Raw genomic sequence first — 23,821 nt, 5'->3', positions numbered from 1 at the left:
CTTAAAACCTCCATGAATGTAGGTTATTCTTATATGGTTTCAGTAGAACAGACGTCTTTAAATTTGGAAATATTGGGTTGACAGCTGTACATCAATTGGTTTGGAAGAACCGCCTTTGTATGCTTCACAAAACGATTTTTCATTTATTATCAACAATTTTAGTCATAACTTGAAAAACGTTGGTATTGAACCGCTAATATCTTTTAAGCTATTTTAGTTAGAGTTCTGCTGTTTGCACTCAGAAAAAGATAATTTGTTCAGCTTTTTTACAATATCAGATATAGCGTTCTGACATTGTGGTGTTGCCAGTTTACGAGGGTGAAAAGAAAAAAACTAAATTTTTGAATAGTTTTTATATTTTTCGATTATTTGACGAAACGACTTAAAACCTACATGACTGTAGGTTTTTCTGATATGGTTTCAGTAGAACAGACGTCTGCGTTTTTAAAAATATCAGGTTGACAGCTGTATATCAATTGGCTTGGAAGAACCGCCTTTGTATACTTCACAAAACGATTTTTAATTAATTATCAACATTTTTTTGTCATACTTCCTAAAACATTGGTATTGAACCGCTAATATCTTTTAAGCTATTTTAGGTAGAGTTCTGCTGTTTGCACTCAGAGAAAGATAATTTGTTCAGCTTTTTTACAATATCAGATATAGCGTTCTGACGTTGTGGTGTTGCCAGTTTACGAGGGCGAAAAGAAAAAAACTAAATTTTTGAATAGTTTTTATATTTTTCGATTTTTTGACGAAACGACTTAAAACCTCCATGAATGTAGGTTATTCTTATATGGTTTCAGTAGAACAGACGTCTTTAAATTTGGAAATATTGGGTTGACAGCTGTACATCAATTGGTTTGGAAGAACCGCCTTTGTATGCTTCACAAAACGATTTTTCATTTATTATCAACAATTTTAGTCATAACTTGAAAAACGTTGGTATTGAACCGCTAATATCTTTTAAGCTATTTTAGGTAGAGTTCTGCTGTTTGCACTCAGAGAAAGATAATTTGTTCAGATTTTTTACAATATCAGATATAGCGTTCTGACGTTGTGGTGTTGCGCAGTTTACGAGGGCGAAAAGAAAAAAACTAAATTTTTGAATAGTTTTTATATTTTTCGATTTTTTGACGAAACGACTTAAAACCTCCATGAATGAAGGTTATTCTTATATGGTTTCAGTAGAACAGACGTCTTTAAATTTGGAAATATTGGGTTGACAGCTGTATATCAATTGGCTTGGAAGAACCGCCTTTGTATACTTCACAAAACGATTTTTCATTAATTATCAACATTTTTTTGTCATAATTCCTAAAACATTGGTATTGAACCGCTAATATCGTTTAAGCTATTTTAGTTAGAGTTCTGCTGTTTGCACTCAGAAAAAGATAATTTGTTCAGCTTTTTTACAATATCAGATATAGCGTTCTGACATTGTGGTGTTGCCAGTTTACGAGGGTGAAAAGAAAAAAACTAAATTTTTGAATAGTTTTTATATTTTTCGATTATTTGACGAAACGACTTAAAACCTCCATGAATGTAGGTTATTCTTATATGGTTTCAGTAGAACAGACGTCTTTAAATTTGGAAATATTGGGTTGACAGCTGTACATCAATTGGTTTGGAAGAACCGCCTTTGTATGCTTCACAAAACGATTTTTCATTTATTATCAACAATTTTAGTCATAACTTGAAAAACGTTGGTATTGAACCGCTAATATCTTTTAAGCTATTTTAGTTAGAGTTCTGCTGTTTGCACTCAGAAAAAGATAATTTGTTCAGCTTTTTTACAATATCAGATATAGCGTTCTGACATTGTGGTGTTGCCAGTTTACGAGGGTGAAAAGAAAAAAACTAAATTTTTGAATAGTTTTTATATTTTTCGATTATTTGACGAAACGACTTAAAACCTCCATGACTGTAGGTTTTTCTGATATGGTTTCAGTAGAACAGACGTCTGCGTTTTTAAAAATATCAGGTTGACAGCTGTATATCAATTGGCTTGGAAGAACCGCCTTTGTATACTTCACAAAACGATTTTTAATTAATTATCAACATTTTGTCATAATTCCTAAAACATTGGTATTGAACCGCTAATATCGTTTAAGCTATTTTAGTTAGAGTTCTGCTGTTTGCACTCAGAGAAAGATAATTTGTTCAGCTTTTTTACAATATCAGATATAGCGTTCTGACATTGTGGTGTTCCCAGTTTACGAGGGCGAAAAGAAAAAAACTAAATTTTTGAATAGTTTTTATATTTTTCGATTTTTTGACGAAACGACTAAAAACCTCCATGAATGTAGCATATTCTTATATGGTTTCAGTAGAACAGACGTCTGCGTTTTTAGAAATATCAGGTTGACAGCTGTATATCAATTGGCTTGGAAGAACCGCCTTTGTATACTTCACAAAACGATTTTTCATTAATTATCAACATTTTTTTGTGATAATTCCTAAAACATTGGTATTGAACCGCTAATATCGTTTAAGCTATTTTAGTTAGAGTTCTGCTGTTTGCACTCAGAAAAAGATAATTTGTTCAGCTTTTTTACAATATCAGATATAGCGTTCTGACATTGTGGTGTTGCCAGTTTACGAGGGTGAAAAGAAAAAAACTAAATTTTTGAATAGTTTTTATATTTTTCGATTATTTGACGAAACGACTTAAAACCTCCATGAATGTAGGTTATTCTTATATGGTTTCAGTAGAACAGACGTCTTTAAATTTGGAAATATTGGGTTGACAGCTGTACATCAATTGGTTTGGAAGAACCGCCTTTGTATGCTTCACAAAACGATTTTTCATTTATTATCAACAATTTTAGTCATAACTTGAAAAACGTTGGTATTGAACCGCTAATATCTTTTAAGCTATTTTAGTTAGAGTTCTGCTGTTTGCACTCAGAAAAAGATAATTTGTTCAGCTTTTTTACAATATCAGATATAGCGTTCTGACATTGTGGTGTTGCCAGTTTACGAGGGTGAAAAGAAAAAAACTAAATTTTTGAATAGTTTTTATATTTTTCGATTATTTGACGAAACGACTTAAAACCTACATGACTGTAGGTTTTTCTGATATGGTTTCAGTAGAACAGACGTCTGCGTTTTTAAAAATATCAGGTTGACAGCTGTATATCAATTGGCTTGGAAGAACCGCCTTTGTATACTTCACAAAACGATTTTTAATTAATTATCAACATTTTTTTGTCATACTTCCTAAAACATTGGTATTGAACCGCTAATATCTTTTAAGCTATTTTAGGTAGAGTTCTGCTGTTTGCACTCAGAGAAAGATAATTTGTTCAGCTTTTTTACAATATCAGATATAGCGTTCTGACGTTGTGGTGTTGCCAGTTTACGAGGGCGAAAAGAAAAAAACTAAATTTTTGAATAGTTTTTATATTTTTCGATTTTTTGACGAAACGACTTAAAACCTCCATGAATGTAGGTTATTCTTATATGGTTTCAGTAGAACAGACGTCTTTAAATTTGGAAATATTGGGTTGACAGCTGTACATCAATTGGTTTGGAAGAACCGCCTTTGTATGCTTCACAAAACGATTTTTCATTTATTATCAACAATTTTAGTCATAACTTGAAAAACGTTGGTATTGAACCGCTAATATCTTTTAAGCTATTTTAGGTAGAGTTCTGCTGTTTGCACTCAGAGAAAGATAATTTGTTCAGATTTTTTACAATATCAGATATAGCGTTCTGACGTTGTGGTGTTGCGCAGTTTACGAGGGCGAAAAGAAAAAAACTAAATTTTTGAATAGTTTTTATATTTTTCGATTTTTTGACGAAACGACTTAAAACCTCCATGAATGAAGGTTATTCTTATATGGTTTCAGTAGAACAGACGTCTTTAAATTTGGAAATATTGGGTTGACAGCTGTATATCAATTGGCTTGGAAGAACCGCCTTTGTATACTTCACAAAACGATTTTTCATTAATTATCAACATTTTTTTGTCATAATTCCTAAAACATTGGTATTGAACCGCTAATATCGTTTAAGCTATTTTAGTTAGAGTTCTGCTGTTTGCACTCAGAAAAAGATAATTTGTTCAGCTTTTTTACAATATCAGATATAGCGTTCTGACATTGTGGTGTTGCCAGTTTACGAGGGTGAAAAGAAAAAAACTAAATTTTTGAATAGTTTTTATATTTTTCGATTATTTGACGAAACGACTTAAAACCTCCATGAATGTAGGTTATTCTTATATGGTTTCAGTAGAACAGACGTCTTTAAATTTGGAAATATTGGGTTGACAGCTGTACATCAATTGGTTTGGAAGAACCGCCTTTGTATGCTTCACAAAACGATTTTTCATTTATTATCAACAATTTTAGTCATAACTTGAAAAACGTTGGTATTGAACCGCTAATATCTTTTAAGCTATTTTAGTTAGAGTTCTGCTGTTTGCACTCAGAAAAAGATAATTTGTTCAGCTTTTTTACAATATCAGATATAGCGTTCTGACATTGTGGTGTTGCCAGTTTACGAGGGTGAAAAGAAAAAAACTAAATTTTTGAATAGTTTTTATATTTTTCGATTATTTGACGAAACGACTTAAAACCTCCATGACTGTAGGTTTTTCTGATATGGTTTCAGTAGAACAGACGTCTGCGTTTTTAAAAATATCAGGTTGACAGCTGTATATCAATTGGCTTGGAAGAACCGCCTTTGTATACTTCACAAAACGATTTTTAATTAATTATCAACATTTTTTTGTCATACTTCCTAAAACATTGGTATTGAACCGCTAATATCTTTTAAGCTATTTTAGGTAGAGTTCTGCTGTTTGCACTCAGAGAAAGATAATTTGTTCAGCTTTTTTACAATATCAGATATAGCGTTCTGACGTTGTGGTGTTGCCAGTTTACGAGGGCGAAAAGAAAAAAACTAAATTTTTGAATAGTTTTTATATTTTTCGATTTTTTGACGAAACGACTTAAAACCTCCATGAATGTAGGTTATTCTTATATGGTTTCAGTAGAACAGACGTCTTTAAATTTGGAAATATTGGGTTGACAGCTGTACATCAATTGGTTTGGAAGAACCGCCTTTGTATGCTTCACAAAACGATTTTTCATTTATTATCAACAATTTTAGTCATAACTTGAAAAACGTTGGTATTGAACCGCTAATATCTTTTAAGCTATTTTAGGTAGAGTTCTGCTGTTTGCACTCAGAGAAAGATAATTTGTTCAGATTTTTTACAATATCAGATATAGCGTTCTGACGTTGTGGTGTTGCGCAGTTTACGAGGGCGAAAAGAAAAAAACTAAATTTTTGAATAGTTTTTATATTTTTCGATTTTTTGACGAAACGACTTAAAACCTCCATGAATGAAGGTTATTCTTATATGGTTTCAGTAGAACAGACGTCTTTAAATTTGGAAATATTGGGTTGACAGCTGTATATCAATTGGCTTGGAAGAACCGCCTTTGTATACTTCACAAAACGATTTTTCATTAATTATCAACATTTTTTTGTCATAATTCCTAAAACATTGGTATTGAACCGCTAATATCGTTTAAGCTATTTTAGTTAGAGTTCTGCTGTTTGCACTCAGAAAAAGATAATTTGTTCAGCTTTTTTACAATATCAGATATAGCGTTCTGACATTGTGGTGTTGCCAGTTTACGAGGGTGAAAAGAAAAAAACTAAATTTTTGAATAGTTTTTATATTTTTCGATTATTTGACGAAACGACTTAAAACCTCCATGAATGTAGGTTATTCTTATATGGTTTCAGTAGAACAGACGTCTTTAAATTTGGAAATATTGGGTTGACAGCTGTACATCAATTGGTTTGGAAGAACCGCCTTTGTATGCTTCACAAAACGATTTTTCATTTATTATCAACAATTTTAGTCATAACTTGAAAAACGTTGGTATTGAACCGCTAATATCTTTTAAGCTATTTTAGTTAGAGTTCTGCTGTTTGCACTCAGAAAAAGATAATTTGTTCAGCTTTTTTACAATATCAGATATAGCGTTCTGACATTGTGGTGTTGCCAGTTTACGAGGGTGAAAAGAAAAAAACTAAATTTTTGAATAGTTTTTATATTTTTCGATTATTTGACGAAACGACTTAAAACCTCCATGACTGTAGGTTTTTCTGATATGGTTTCAGTAGAACAGACGTCTGCGTTTTTAAAAATATCAGGTTGACAGCTGTATATCAATTGGCTTGGAAGAACCGCCTTTGTATACTTCACAAAACGATTTTTAATTAATTATCAACATTTTTTTGTCATACTTCCTAAAACATTGGTATTGAACCGCTAATATCTTTTAAGCTATTTTAGGTAGAGTTCTGCTGTTTGCACTCAGAGAAAGATAATTTGTTCAGCTTTTTTACAATATCAGATATAGCGTTCTGACATTGTGGTGTTGCCAGTTTACGAGGGCGAAAAGGAAAAAACTAAATTTTTGAATAGTTTTTATATTTTTCGATTATTTGACGAAACGACTTAAAACCTCAATGAATGTAGGTTATTCTTATATGGTTTCAGTAGAACAGACGTCTTTAAATTTGGAAATATTGGGTTGACAGATGTACATCAATTGGTTTGGAAGAACCGCCTTTGTATGCTTCACAAAACGATTTTTCATTTATTATCAACAATTTTAGTCATAACTTGAAAAACGTTGGTATTGAACCGCTAATATCTTTTAAGCTATTTTAGGTAGAGTTCTGCTGTTTGCACTCAGAGAAAGATAATTTGTTCAGCTTTTTTACAATATCAGATATAGCGTTCTGACGTTGTGGTGTTGCGCAGTTTACGAGGGCGAAAAGAAAAAAACTAAATTTTTGAATAGTTTTTATATTTTTCGATTTTTTGACGAAACGACTTAAAACCTCCATGAATGAAGGTTATTCTTATATGGTTTCAGTAGAACAGACGTCTTTAAATTTGGAAATATTGGGTTGACAGCTGTATATCAATTGGCTTGGAAGAACCGCCTTTGTATACTTCACAAAACGATTTTTCATTAATTATCAACATTTTTTTGTCATAATTCCTAAAACATTGGTATTGAACCGCTAATATCGTTTAAGCTATTTTAGTTAGAGTTCTGCTGTTTGCACTCAGAAAAAGATAATTTGTTCAGCTTTTTTACAATATCAGATATAGCGTTCTGACATTGTGGTGTTGCCAGTTTACGAGGGTGAAAAGAAAAAAACTAAATTTTTGAATAGTTTTTATATTTTTCGATTATTTGACGAAACGACTTAAAACCTCCATGAATGTAGGTTATTCTTATATGGTTTCAGTAGAACAGACGTCTTTAAATTTGGAAATATTGGGTTGACAGCTGTACATCAATTGGTTTGGAAGAACCGCCTTTGTATGCTTCACAAAACGATTTTTCATTTATTATCAACAATTTTAGTCATAACTTGAAAAACGTTGGTATTGAACCGCTAATATCTTTTAAGCTATTTTAGTTAGAGTTCTGCTGTTTGCACTCAGAAAAAGATAATTTGTTCAGCTTTTTTACAATATCAGATATAGCGTTCTGACATTGTGGTGTTGCCAGTTTACGAGGGTGAAAAGAAAAAAACTAAATTTTTGAATAGTTTTTATATTTTTCGATTATTTGACGAAACGACTTAAAACCTCCATGACTGTAGGTTTTTCTGATATGGTTTCAGTAGAACAGACGTCTGCGTTTTTAAAAATATCAGGTTGACAGCTGTATATCAATTGGCTTGGAAGAACCGCCTTTGTATACTTCACAAAACGATTTTTAATTAATTATCAACATTTTTTTGTCATACTTCCTAAAACATTGGTATTGAACCGCTAATATCTTTTAAGCTATTTTAGGTAGAGTTCTGCTGTTTGCACTCAGAGAAAGATAATTTGTTCAGCTTTTTTACAATATCAGATATAGCGTTCTGACATTGTGGTGTTGCCAGTTTACGAGGGCGAAAAGAAAAAAACTAAATTTTTGAATAGTTTTTATATTTTTCGATTTTTTGACGAAACGACTAAAAACCTCCATGAATGTAGCATATTCTTATATGGTTTCAGTAGAACAGACGTCTGCGTTTTTAGAAATATCAGGTTGACAGCTGTATATCAATTGGCTTGGAAGAACCGCCTTTGTATACTTCACAAAACGATTTTTCATTAATTATCAACATTTTTTTGTCATAATTCCTAAAACATTGGTATTGAACCGCTAATATCTTTTAAGCTATTTTAGGTAGAGTTCTGCTGTTTGCACTCAGAGAAAGATAATTTGTTCAGCTTTTTTACAATATCAGATATAGCGTTCTGACGTTGTGGTGTTGCCAGTTTACGAGGGCGAAAAGAAAAAAACTAAATTTTTGAATAGTTTTTATATTTTTCGATTATTTGACGAAACGACTTAAAACCTCCATGAATGTAGGTTATTCTTATATGGTTTCAGTAGAACAGACGTCTTTAAATTTGGAAATATTGGGTTGACAGCTGTACATCAATTGGTTTGGAAGAAACGCCTTTGTATGCTTCACAAAACGATTTTTCATTTATTATCAACAATTTTAGTCATAACTTGAAAAACGTTGGTATTGAACCGCTAATATCTTTTAAGCTATTTTAGTTAGAGTTCTGCTGTTTGCACTCAGAAAAAGATAATTTGTTCAGCTTTTTTACAATATCAGATATAGCGTTCTGACATTGTGGTGTTGCCAGTTTACGAGGGCGAAAAGAAAAAAACTAAATTTTTGAATAGTTTTTATATTTTTCGATTATTTGACGAAACGACTTTAAACCTCCATGAATGTAGGTTTTTCTGATATGGTTTCAGTAGAACAGACGTCTGCGTTTTTAGAAATATCAGGTAGACAGCTGTATAACAATTGGCTTGCAAGAACCGCCTTTGTATACTTCACAAAACGATTTTTAATTAATTATCAACATTTTTTTGTCATAATTCCTAAAACATTGGTATTGAACCGCTAATATCGTTTAAGCTATTTTAGGTAGAGTTCTGCTGTTTGCACTCAGAGAAAGATAATTTGTTCAGGTTTTTTACAATATCAGATATAGCGTTCTGACATTGTGGTGTTGCCAGTTTACGAGGGCGAAAAGAAAAAAACTAAATTTTTGAATAGTTTTTATATTTTTCAATTTTTTGACGAAACGACTAAAAACCTCCATGAATGTAGCATATTCTTATATGGTTTCAGTAGAACAGACGTCTGCGTTTTTAGAAATATCAGGTTGACAGCTGTATATCAATTGGCTTGGAAGAACCGCCTTTGTATACTTCACAAAACGATTTTTCATTAATTATCAACATTTTTTTGTCATAATTCCTAAAACATTGGTATTGAACCGCTAATATCTTTTAAGCTATTTTAGGTAGAGTTCTGCTGTTTGCACTCAGAGAAAGATAATTTGTTCAGCTTTTTTACAATATCAGATATAGCGTTCTGACATTGTGGTGTTCCCAGTTTACGAGGGCGAAAAGAAAAAAACTAAATTTTTGAATAGTTTTTATATTTTTCGATTTTTTGACGAAACGACTAAAAACCTCCATGAATGAAGGTTATTCTTATATGGTTTCAGTAGAACAGACGTCTTTAAATTTGGAAATATTGGGTTGACAGCTGTATATCAATTGGCTTGGAAGAACCGCCTTTGTATACTTCACAAAACGATTTTTCATTAATTATCAACATTTTTTTGTCATAATTCCTAAAACATTGGTATTGAACCGCTAATATCGTTTAAGCTATTTTAGTTAGAGTTCTGCTGTTTGCACTCAGAAAAAGATAATTTGTTCAGCTTTTTTACAATATCAGATATAGCGTTCTGACATTGTGGTGTTGCCAGTTTACGAGGGTGAAAAGAAAAAAACTAAATTTTTGAATAGTTTTTATATTTTTCGATTATTTGACGAAACGACTTAAAACCTCCATGTATATAGGTTTTTCTGATATGGTTTCAGTAGAACAACGTCTGCGTTTTTAGAAATATCAGGTTGACAGCTGTATATCAATTGGCTTGGAAGAACCGCCTTTGTATACTTCACAAAACGATTTTTCATTAATTATCAACATTTTTTTGTCATAATTCCTAAAACATTGGTATTGAACCGCTAATATCTTTTAAGCTATTTTAGGTAGAGTTCTGCTGTTTGCACTCAGAGAAAGATAATTTGTTCAGCTTTTTTACAATATCAGATATAGCGTTCTGACGTTGTGGTGTTGCCAGTTTACGAGGGCGAAAAGAAAAAAACTAAATTTTTGAATAGTTTTTATATTTTTCGATTTTTTGACGAAACGACTTAAAACCTCCATGAATGTAGGTTATTCTTATATGGTTTCAGTAGAACAGACGTCTTTAAATTTGGAAATATTGGGTTGACAGCTGTATATCAATTGGCTTGGAAGAACCGCCTTTGTATACTTCACAAAACGATTTTTCATTAATTATCAACATTTTTTTGTCATAATTCCTAAAACATTGGTATTGAACCGCTAATATCTTTTAAGCTATTTTAGGTAGAGTTCTGCTGTTTACACTCAGAGAAAGATAATTTGTTCAGCTTTTTTACAATATCAGATATAGCGTTCTGACGTTGTGGTGTTGCCAGTTTACGAGGGCGAAAAGAAAAAAACTAAATTTTTGAATAGTTTTTATATTTTTCGATTTTTTGACGAAACGACTTAAAACCTCCATGAATGTAGGTTATTCTTATATGGTTTCAGTAGAACAACGTCTGCGTTTTTATAATATCAGGTTGACAGCTGTATATCAATTGGCTTGGAAGAACCGCCTTTGTATACTTCACAAAACGATTTTTCATTAATTATCAACATTTTTTTTGTCATAATTCCTAAAACATTGGTATTGAACCGCTAATATCTTTTAAGCTATTTTAGGTAGAGTTCTGCTGTTTGCACTCAGAGAAAGATAATTTGTTCAGCTTTTTTACAATATCAGATATAGCGTTCTGACGTTGTGGTGTTGCCAGTTTACGAGGGCGAAAAGAAAAAAACTAATTTTTGAATAGTTTTTATATTTTTCGATTTTTTGACGAAACGACTTAAAACCTCCATGAATGTAGGTTATTCTTATATGGTTTCAGTAGAACAGACGTCTTTAAATTTGGAAATATTGGGTTGACAGCTGTATATCAATTGGCTTGGAAGAACCGCCTTTGTATACTTCACAAAACGATTTTTCATTAATTATCAACATTTTTTTGTCATAATTCCTAAAACATTGGTATTGAACCGCTAATATCTTTTAAGCTATTTTAGGTAGAGTTCTGCTGTTTACACTCAGAGAAAGATAATTTGTTCAGCTTTTTTACAATATCAGATATAGCGTTCTGACGTTGTGGTGTTGCCAGTTTACGAGGGCGAAAAGAAAAAAACTAAATTTTTGAATAGTTTTTATATTTTTCGATTATTTGACGAAACGACTTAAAACCTCCATGAATGTAGGTTTTTCTGATATGGTTTCAGTAGAACAGACGTCTGCGTTTTTAGAAATATCAGGTAGACAGCTGTATATCAATTGGCTTGGAAGAACCGCCTTTGTATACTTCACAAAACGATTTTTAATTAATTATCAACATTTTGTCATAATTCCTAAAACATTGGTATTGAACCGCTAATATCGTTTAAGCTATTTTAGTTAGAGTTCTGCTGTTTGCACTCAGAGAAAGATAATTTGTTCAGCTTTTTTTACAATATCAGATATAGCGTTCTGACGTTGTGGTGTTGCCAGTTTACGAGGGCGAAAAGAAAAAAACTAAATTTTTGAATAGTTTTTATATTTTTCGATTTTTTGACGAAACGACTTAAAACCTCCATGAATGTAGGTTATTCTTATATGGTTTCAGTAGAACAACGTCTGCGTTTTTAGAAATATCAGGTTGACAGCTGTATATCAATTGGCTTGGAAGAACCGCCTTTGTATACTTCACAAAACGATTTTTCATTAATTATCAACATTTTTTTGTCATAATTCCTAAAACATTGGTATTGAACCGCTAATATCTTTTAAGCTATTTTAGGTAGAGTTCTGCTGTTTGCACTCAGAGAAAGATAATTTGTTCAGCTTTTTTACAATATCAGATATAGCGTTCTGACGTTGTGGTGTTGCCAGTTTACGAGGGCGAAAAGAAAAAAACTAAATTTTTGAATAGTTTTTATATTTTTCGATTTTTTGACGAAACGACTTAAAACCTCCATGAATGTAGGTTATTCTTATATGGTTTCAGTAGAACAGACGTCTTTAAATTTGGAAATATTGGGTTGACAGCTGTATATCAATTGGCTTGGAAGAACCGCCTTTGTACACTTCACAAAACGATTTTTCATTAATTATCAACATTTTTTTGTCATAATTCCTAAAACATTGGTATTGAACCGCTAATATCTTTTAAGCTATTTTAGGTAGAGTTCTGCTGTTTACACTCAGAGAAAGATAATTTGTTCAGCTTTTTTACAATATCAGATATAGCGTTCTGACGTTGTGGTGTTGCCAGTTTACGAGGGCGAAAAGAAAAAAACTAAATTTTTGAATAGTTTTTATATTTTTCGATTTTTTGACGAAACGACTTAAAACCTCCATGAATGTAGGTTATTCTTATATGGTTTCAGTAGAACAGACGTCTTTAAATTTGGAAATATTGGGTTGACAGCTGTATATCAATTGGCTTGGAAGAACCGCCTTTGTATACTTCACAAAACGATTTTTCATTAATTATCAACATTTTTTTGTCATAATTCCTAAAACATTGGTATTGAACCGCTAATATCTTTTAAGCTATTTTAGGTAGAGTTCTGCTGTTTACACTCAGAGAAAGATAATTTGTTCAGCTTTTTTACAATATCAGATATAGCGTTCTGACGTTGTGGTGTTGCCAGTTTACGAGGGCGAAAAGAAAAAAACTAAATTTTTGAATAGTTTTTATATTTTTCGATTTTTTGACGAAACGACTTAAAACCTCCATGAATGTAGGTTATTCTTATATGGTTTCAGTAGAACAACGTCTGCGTTTTTAGAAATATCAGGTTGACAGCTGTATATCAATTGGCTTGGAAGAACCGCCTTTGTATACTTCACAAAACGATTTTTCATTAATTATCAACATTTTTTTTGTCATAATTCCTAAAACATTGGTATTGAACCGCTAATATCTTTTAAGCTATTTTAGGTAGAGTTCTGCTGTTTGCACTCAGAGAAAGATAATTTGTTCAGCTTTTTTACAATATCAGATATAGCGTTCTGACGTTGTGGTGTTGCCAGTTTACGAGGGCGAAAAGAAAAAAACTAAATTTTTGAATAGTTTTTATATTTTTCGATTTTTTGACGAAACGACTTAAAACCTCCATGAATGTAGGTTATTCTTATATGGTTTCAGTAGAACAGACGTCTTTAAATTTGGAAATATTGGGTTGACAGCTGTATATCAATTGGCTTGGAAGAACCGCCTTTGTATACTTCACAAAACGATTTTTCATTAATTATCAACATTTTTTTGTCATAATTCCTAAAACATTGGTATTGAACCGCTAATATCTTTTAAGCTATTTTAGGTAGAGTTCTGCTGTTTACACTCAGAGAAAGATAATTTGTTCAGCTTTTTTACAATATCAGATATAGCGTTCTGACGTTGTGGTGTTGCCAGTTTACGAGGGCGAAAAGAAAAAAACTAAATTTTTGAATAGTTTTTATATTTTTCGATTATTTGACGAAACGACTTAAAACCTCCATGAATGTAGGTTTTTCTGATATGGTTTCAGTAGAACAGACGTCTGCGTTTTTAGAAATATCAGGTAGACAGCTGTATATCAATTGGCTTGGAAGAACCGCCTTTGTATACTTCACAAAACGATTTTTAATTAATTATCAACATTTTGTCATAATTCCTAAAACATTGGTATTGAACCGCTAATATCGTTTAAGCTATTTTAGTTAGAGTTCTGCTGTTTGCACTCAGAGAAAGATAATTTGTTCAGCTTTTTTACAATATCAGATATAGCGTTCTGACGTTGTGGTGTTGCCAGTTTACGAGGGCGAAAAGAAAAAAACTAAATTTTTGAATAGTTTTTATATTTTTCGATTTTTTGACGAAACGACTAAAAACCTCCATGAATGTAGGTTATTCTTATATGGTTTCAGTAGAACAGACGTCTGCGTTTTTAGAAATATCAGGTTGACAGCTGTATATCAATTTGCTTGGAAGAACCGCCTTTGTATACTTCACAAAACGATTTTTCATTAATTATCAACATTTTTTTGTCATAATTCCTAAAACATTGGTATTGAACCGCTAATATCATTTAAGCTATTTTAGGTAGAGTTCTGCTGTTTGCACTCAGAGAAAGATAATTTGTTCAGCTTTTTTACAATATCAGATATAGCGTTCTGACATTGTGGTGTTGCCAGTTTACGAGGGCGAAAAGAAAAAAACTAAATTTTTGAATAGTTTTTATATTTTTCGATTATTTGACGAAACGACTTAAAACCTCCATGAATGTAGGTTTTTCTGATATGGTTTCAGTAGAACAGACGTCTGCGTTTTTAGAAATATCAGGTAGACAGCTGTATATCAATTGGCTTGGAAGAACCGCCTTTGTATACTTCACAAAACGATTTTTAATTAATTATCAACATTTTTTTGTCATAATTCCTAAAACATTGGTATTGAACCGCTAATATCGTTTAAGCTATTTTAGTTAGAGTTCTGCTGTTTGCACTCAGAGAAAGATAATTTGTTCAGCTTTTTTACATTATCAGATATTGCGTTCTGACGTTGTGGTGTTGCCAGTTTACGAGGGTGAAAAGAAAAAAACTTAATTTTTGAATAGTTTTTATATTTTTCGATTATTTGACGAAATGACTTAAAACCTCCATGAATGTAGGTTTTTCTGATATGGTTTCAGTAGAACAGACGTCTGCGTTTTTAGAAATATCAGGTAGACAGCTGTATATCAATTGGCTTGGAAGAACCGCCTTTGTATACTTCACAAAACGATTTTTAATTAATTATCAACATTTTTTTGTCATAATTCCTAAAACATTGGTATTGAACCGCTAATATCGTTTAAGCTATTTTAGTTAGAGTTCTGCTGTTTGCACTCAGAGAAAGATAATTTGTTCAGCTTTTTTACATTATCAGATATTGCGTTCTGACGTTGTGGTGTTGCCAGTTTACGAGGGTGAAAAGAAAAAAACTTAATTTTTGAATAGTTTTTATATTTTTCGATTATTTGACGAAATGACTTAAAACCTCCATGAATGTAGGTTATTCTTATATGGTTTCAGTAGAACAGAATTCTTTAAATTTGGAAATATTGGGTTGACAGCTGTATATCAATTGGCTTGGAAGAACCACCTTTGTATACTTCACAAAACGATTTTTCATTAATTATCAACATTTTTTTGTCATAATTCCTAAAACATTGGTATTGAACCGCTAATATCTTTTAAGCTATTTTAGGTAGAGTTCTGCTGTTTGCACTCAGAGAAAGATAATTTGTTCAGCTTTTTTACAATATCAGATATAGCGTTCTGACGTTGTGGTGTTGCCAGTTTACGAGGGCGAAAAGAAAAAAACTAAATTTTTGAATAGTTTTTATATTTTTCGATTTTTTGACGAAACGACTTAAAACCTCCATGAATGTAGGTTATTCTTATATGGTTTCAGTAGAACAACGTCTGCGTTTTTAGAAATATCAGGTTGACAGCTGTATATCATTTGGCTTGGAAGAACCGCCTTTGTACACTTCACAAAACGATTTTTCATTAATTATCAACATTTTTTTGTCATAATTCCTAAAACATTGGTATTGAACCGCTAATATCTTTTAAGCTATTTTAGGTAGAGTTCTGCTGTTTGCACTCAGAGAAAGATAATTTGTTCAGCTTTTTTACAATATCAGATATAGCGTTCTGACGTTGTGGTGTTGCCAGTTTACGAGGGCGAAAAGAAAAAAACTAAATTTTTGAATAGTTTTTATATTTTTCGATTTTTTGACGAAACGACTTAAAACCTCCATGAATGTAGGTTATTCTTATATGGTTTCAGTAGAACAGACGTCTTTAAATTTGGAAATATTGGGTTGACAGCTGTATATCAATTGGCTTGGAAGAACCGCCTTTGTATACTTCACAAAACGATTTTTCATTAATTATCAACATTTTTTTGTCATAATTCCTAAAACATTGGTATTGAACCGCTAATATCTTTTAAGCTATTTTAGGTAGAGTTCTGCTGTTTACACTCAGAGAAAGATAATTTGTTCAGCTTTTTTACAATATCAGATATAGCGTTCTGACGATGTGGTGTTGCCAGTTTACGAGGGCGAAAAGAAAAAAACTAAATTTTTGAATAGTTTTTATATTTTTCGATTTTTTGACGAAACGACTTAAAACCTCCATGAATGTAGGTTATTCTTATATGGTTTCAGTAGAACAACGTCTGCGTTTTTAGAAATATCAGGTTGACAGCTGTATATCAATTGGCTTGGAAGAACCGCCTTTGTATACTTCACAAAACGATTTTTCATTAATTATCAACATTTTTTTGTCATAATTCCTAAAACATTGGTATTGAACCGCTAATATCTTTTAAGCTATTTTAGGTAGAGTTCTGCTGTTTGCACTCAGAGAAAGATAATTTGTTCAGCTTTTTTACAATATCAGATATAGCGTTCTGACGTTGTGGTGTTGCCAGTTTACGAGGGCGAAAAGAAAAAAACTAAATTTTTGAATAGTTTTTATATTTTTCGATTTTTTGACGAAACGACTTAAAACCTCCATGAATGTAGGTTATTCTTATATGGTTTCAGTAGAACAGACGTCTTTAAATTTGGAAATATTGGGTTGACAGCTGTATATCAATTGGCTTGGAAGAACCGCCTTTGTATACTTCACAAAACGATTTTTCATTAATTATCAACATTTTTTTGTCATAATTCCTAAAACATTGGTATTGAACCGCTAATATCTTTTAAGCTATTTTAGGTAGAGTTCTGCTGTTTACACTCAGAGAAAGATAATTTGTTCAGCTTTTTTACAATATCAGATATAGCGTTCTGACGTTGTGGTGTTGCCAGTTTACGAGGGCGAAAAGAAAAAAACTAAATTTTTGAATAGTTTTTATACTTTTCGATGTTTTGACGAAACGACTAAAAACCTCCATGAATGTAGCATATTCTTATATGGTTTCAGTAGAACAGACGTCTGCGTTTTTAGAAATATCAGGTTGACAGCTGTATATCATTTGGCTTGGAAGAACCGCCTTTGTACACTTCACAAAACGATTTTTCATTAATTATCAACATTTTTTTGTCATAATTCCTAAAACATTGGTATTGAACCGCTAATATCTTTTAAGCTATTTTAGGTAGAGTTCTGCTGTTTGCACTCAGAGAAAGATAATTTGTTCAGCTTTTTTACAATATCAGATATAGCGTTCTGACATTGTGGTGTTGCCAGTTTACGAGGGCGAAAAGAAAAAAACTAAATTTTTGAATAGTTTTTATATTTTTCGATTATTTGACGAAACGACTTAAAACCTCCATGAATGTAGGTTTTTCTGATATGGTTTCAGTAGAACAGACGTCTGCGTTTTTAGAAATATCAGGTAGACAGCTGTATATCAATTGGCTTGGAAGAACCGCCTTTGTATACTTCACAAAACGATTTTTAATTAATTATCAACATTTTGTCATAATTCCTAAAACATTGGTATTGAACCGCTAATATCGTTTAAGCTATTTTAGTTAGAGTTCTGCTGTTTGCACTCAGAGAAAGATAATTTGTTCAGCTTTTTTACAATATCAGATATAGCGTTCTGACGTTGTGGTGTTGCCAGTTTACGAGGGCGAAAAGAAAAAAACTAAATTTTTGAATAGTTTTTATATTTTTCGATTTTTTGACGAAACGACTAAAAACCTCCATGAATGTAGGTTATTCTTATATGGTTTCAGTAGAACAGACGTCTGCGTTTTTAGAAATATCAGGTTGACAGCTGTATATCAATTTGCTTGGAAGAACCGCCTTTGTATACTTCACAAAACGATTTTTCATTAATTATCAACATTTTTTTGTCATAATTCCTAAAACATTGGTATTGAACCGCTAATATCATTTAAGCTATTTTAGGTAGAGTTCTGCTGTTTGCACTCAGAGAAAGATAATTTGTTCAGCTTTTTTACAATATCAGATATAGCGTTCTGACATTGTGGTGTTGCCAGTTTACGAGGGCGAAAAGAAAAAAACTAAATTTTTGAATAGTTTTTATATTTTTCGATTATTTGACGAAACGACTTAAAACCTCCATGAATGTAGGTTTTTCTGATATGGTTTCAGTAGAACAGACGTCTGCGTTTTTAGAAATATCAGGTAGACAGCTGTATATCAATTGGCTTGGAAGAACCGCCTTTGTATACTTCACAAAACGATTTTTAATTAATTATCAACATTTTTTTGTCATAATTCCTAAAACATTGGTATTGAACCGCTAATATCGTTTAAGCTATTTTAGTTAGAGTTCTGCTGTTTGCACTCAGAGAAAGATAATTTGTTCAGCTTTTTTACATTATCAGATATTGCGTTCTGACGTTGTGGTGTTGCCAGTTTACGAGGGTGAAAAGAAAAAAACTTAATTTTTGAATAGTTTTTATATTTTTCGATTATTTGACGAAATGACTTAAAACCTCCATGAATGTAGGTTATTCTTATATGGTTTCAGTAGAACAGAATTCTTTAAATTTGGAAATATTGGGTTGACAGCTGTATATCAATTGGCTTGGAAGAACCGCCTTTGTATACTTCACAAAACGATTTTTCATTAATTATCAACATTTTTTTGTCATAATTCCTAAAACATTGGTATTGAACCGCTAATATCTTTTAAGCTATTTTAGGTAGAGTTCTGCTGTTTGCACTCAGAGAAAGATAATTTGTTCAGCTTTTTTACAATATCAGATATAGCGTTCTGACGTTGTGGTGTTGCCAGTTTACGAGGGCGAAAAGAAAAAAACTAAATTTTTGAATAGTTTTTATATTTTTCGATTTTTTGACGAAACGACTTAAAACCTCCATGAATGTAGGTTATTCTTATATGGTTTCAGTAGAACAACGTCTGCGTTTTTAGAAATATCAGGTTGACAGCTGTATATCAATTGGCTTGGAAGAACCGCCTTTGTATACTTCACAAAACGATTTTTCATTAATTATCAACATTTTTTTGTCATAATTCCTAAAACATTGGTATTGAACCGCTAATATCTTTTAAGCTATTTTAGGTAGAGTTCTGCTGTTTGCACTCAGAGAAAGATAATTTGTTCAGCTTTTTTACAATATCAGATATAGCGTTCTGACGTTGTGGTGTTGCCAGTTTACGAGGGCGAAAAGAAAAAAACTAAATTTTTGAATAGTTTTTATATTTTTCGATTTTTTGACGAAACGACTTAAAACCTCCATGAATGTAGGTTATTCTTATATGGTTTCAGTAGAACAGACGTCTTTAAATTTGGAAATATTGGGTTGACAGCTGTATATCAATTGGCTTGGAAGAACCGCCTTTGTATACTTCACAAAACGATTTTTCATTAATTATCAACATTTTTTTGTCATAATTCCTAAAACATTGGTATTGAACCGCTAATATCTTTTAAGCTATTTTAGGTAGAGTTCTGCTGTTTACACTCAGAGAAAGATAATTTGTTCAGCTTTTTTACAATATCAGATATAGCGTTCTGACGTTGTGGTGTTGCCAGTTTACGAGGGCGAAAAGAAAAAAACTAAATTTTTGAATAGTTTTTATATTTTTCGATTTTTTGACGAAACGACTTAAAACCTCCATGAATGTAGGTTATTCTTATATGGTTTCAGTAGAACAACGTCTGCGTTTTTAGAAATATCAGGTTGACAGCTGTATATCAATTGGCTTGGAAGAACCGCCTTTGTATACTTCACAAAACGATTTTTCATTAATTATCAACATTTTTTTGTCATAATTCCTAAAACATTGGTATTGAACCGCTAATATCTTTTAAGCTATTTTAGGTAGAGTTCTGCTGTTTGCACTCAGAGAAAGATAATTTGTTCAGCTTTTTTACAATATCAGATGTAGCGTTCTGACGTTGTGGTGTTGCCAGTTTACGAGGGCGAAAAGAAAAAAACTAAATTTTTGAATAGTTTTTATATTTTTCGATTTTTTGACGAAACGACTTAAAACCTCCATGAATGTAGGTTATTCTTATATGGTTTCAGTAGAACAGACGTCTTTAAATTTGGAAATATTGGGTTGACAGCTGTATATCAATTGGCTTGGAAGAACCGCCTTTGTATACTTCACAAAACGATTTTTCATTAATTATCAACATTTTTTTGTCATAATTCCTAAAACATTGGTATTGAACCGCTAATATCTTTTAAGCTATTTTAGGTAGAGTTCTGCTGTTTACACCCAGAGAAAGATAATTTGTTCAGCTTTTTTACAATATCAGATATAGCGTTCTGACGTTGTGGTGTTGCCAGTTTACGAGGGCGAAAAGAAAAAAACTAAATTTTTGAATAGTTTTTATACTTTTCGATGTTTTGACGAAACGACTAAAAACCTCCATGAATGTAGCATATTCTTATATGGTTTCAGTAGAACAGACGTCTGCGTTTTTAGAAATATCAGGTTGACAGCTGTATATCATTTGGCTTGGAAGAACCGCCTTTGTACACTTCACAAAACGATTTTTCATTAATTATCAACATTTTTTTGTCATAATTCCTAAAACATTGGTATTGAACCGCTAATATCTTTTAAGCTATTTTAGGTAGAGTTCTGCTGTTTGCACTCAGAGAAAGATAATTTGTTCAGCTTTTTTACAATATCAGATATAGCGTTCTGACATTGTGGTGTTGCCAGTTTACGAGGGCGAAAAGAAAAAAACTAAATTTTTGAATAGTTTTTATATTTTTCGATTATTTGACGAAACGACTTAAAACCTCCATGAATGTAGGTTTTTCTGATATGGTTTCAGTAGAACAGACGTCTGCGTTTTTAGAAATATCAGGTAGACAGCTGTATATCAATTGGCTTGGAAGAACCGCCTTTGTATACTTCACAAAACGATTTTTAATTAATTATCAACATTTTGTCATAATTCCTAAAACATTGGTATTGAACCGCTAATATCGTTTAAGCTATTTTAGTTAGAGTTCTGCTGTTTGCACTCAGAGAAAGATAATTTGTTCAGCTTTTTTACAATATCAGATATAGCGTTCTGACATTGTGGTGTTCCCAGTTTACGAGGGCGAAAAGAAAAAAACTAAATTTTTGAATAGTTTTTATATTTTTCGATTTTTTGACGAAACGACTAAAAACCTCCATGAATGTAGCATATTCTTATATGGTTTCAGTAGAACAGACGTCTGCGTTTTTAGAAATATCAGGTTGACAGCTGTATATCAATTGGCTTGGAAGAACCGCCTTTGTATACTTCACAAAACGATTTTTCATTAATTATCAACATTTTTTTGTGATAATTCCTAAAACATTGGTATTGAACCGCTAATATCGTTTAAGCTATTTTAGTTAGAGTTCTGCTGTTTGCACTCAGAAAAAGATAATTTGTTCAGCTTTTTTACAATATCAGATATAGCGTTCTGACATTGTGGTGTTGCCAGTTTACGAGGGTGAAAAGAAAAAAACTAAATTTTTGAATAGTTTTTATATTTTTCGATTATTTGACGAAACGACTTAAAACCTCCATGAATGTAGGTTATTCTTATATGGTTTCAGTAGAACAGACGTCTTTAAATTTGGAAATATTGGGTTGACAGCTGTACATCAATTGGTTTGGAAGAACCGCCTTTGTATGCTTCACAAAACGATTTTTCATTTATTATCAACAATTTTAGTCATAACTTGAAAAACGTTGGTATTGAACCGCTAATATCTTTTAAGCTATTTTAGTTAGAGTTCTGCTGTTTGCACTCAGAAAAAGATAATTTGTTCAGCTTTTTTACAATATCAGATATAGCGTTCTGACATTGTGGTGTTGCCAGTTTACGAGGGTGAAAAGAAAAAAACTAAATTTTTGAATAGTTTTTATATTTTTCGATTATTTGACGAAACGACTTAAAACCTACATGACTGTAGGTTTTTCTGATATGGTTTCAGTAGAACAGACGTCTGCGTTTTTAAAAATATCAGGTTGACAGCTGTATATCAATTGGCTTGGAAGAACCGCCTTTGTATACTTCACAAAACGATTTTTAATTAATTATCAACATTTTTTTGTCATACTTCCTAAAACATTGGTATTGAACCGCTAATATCTTTTAAGCTATTTTAGGTAGAGTTCTGCTGTTTGCACTCAGAGAAAGATAATTTGTTCAGCTTTTTTACAATATCAGATATAGCGTTCTGACGTTGTGGTGTTGCCAGTTTACGAGGGCGAAAAGAAAAAAACTAAATTTTTGAATAGTTTTTATATTTTTCGATTTTTTGACGAAACGACTTAAAACCTCCATGAATGTAGGTTATTCTTATATGGTTTCAGTAGAACAGACGTCTTTAAATTTGGAAATATTGGGTTGACAGCTGTACATCAATTGGTTTGGAAGAACCGCCTTTGTATGCTTCACAAAACGATTTTTCATTTATTATCAACAATTTTAGTCATAACTTGAAAAACGTTGGTATTGAACCGCTAATATCTTTTAAGCTATTTTAGGTAGAGTTCTGCTGTTTGCACTCAGAGAAAGATAATTTGTTCAGATTTTTTACAATATCAGATATAGCGTTCTGACGTTGTGGTGTTGCGCAGTTTACGAGGGCGAAAAGAAAAAAACTAAATTTTTGAATAGTTTTTATATTTTTCGATTTTTTGACGAAACGACTTAAAACCTCCATGAATGAAGGTTATTCTTATATGGTTTCAGTAGAACAGACGTCTTTAAATTTGGAAATATTGGGTTGACAGCTGTATATCAATTGGCTTGGAAGAACCGCCTTTGTATACTTCACAAAACGATTTTTCATTAATTATCAACATTTTTTTGTCATAATTCCTAAAACATTGGTATTGAACCGCTAATATCGTTTAAGCTATTTTAGTTAGAGTTCTGCTGTTTGCACTCAGAAAAAGATAATTTGTTCAGCTTTTTTACAATATCAGATATAGCGTTCTGACATTGTGGTGTTGCCAGTTTACGAGGGTGAAAAGAAAAAAACTAAATTTTTGAATAGTTTTTATATTTTTCGATTATTTGACGAAACGACTTAAAACCTCCATGAATGTAGGTTATTCTTATATGGTTTCAGTAGAACAGACGTCTTTAAATTTGGAAATATTGGGTTGACAGCTGTACATCAATTGGTTTGGAAGAACCGCCTTTGTATGCTTCACAAAACGATTTTTCATTTATTATCAACAATTTTAGTCATAACTTGAAAAACGTTGGTATTGAACCGCTAATATCTTTTAAGCTATTTTAGTTAGAGTTCTGCTGTTTGCACTCAGAAAAAGATAATTTGTTCAGCTTTTTTACAATATCAGATATAGCGTTCTGACATTGTGGTGTTGCCAGTTTACGAGGGTGAAAAGAAAAAAACTAAATTTTTGAATAGTTTTTATATTTTTCGATTATTTGACGAAACGACTTAAAACCTCCATGACTGTAGGTTTTTCTGATATGGTTTCAGTAGAACAGACGTCTGCGTTTTTAAAAATATCAGGTTGACAGCTGTATATCAATTGGCTTGGAAGAACCGCCTTTGTATACTTCACAAAACGATTTTTAATTAATTATCAACATTTTGTCATAATT

The sequence above is a fragment of the Metopolophium dirhodum genome, chromosome 1 (assembly GCF_019925205.1).
Source record: "Metopolophium dirhodum isolate CAU chromosome 1, ASM1992520v1, whole genome shotgun sequence".
Lineage (NCBI taxonomy): Eukaryota > Metazoa > Arthropoda > Insecta > Hemiptera > Aphididae > Metopolophium > Metopolophium dirhodum.
The sequence above is the reverse complement of the archived record's forward strand: the minus strand, read 5'-3'. Positions refer to the sequence as shown.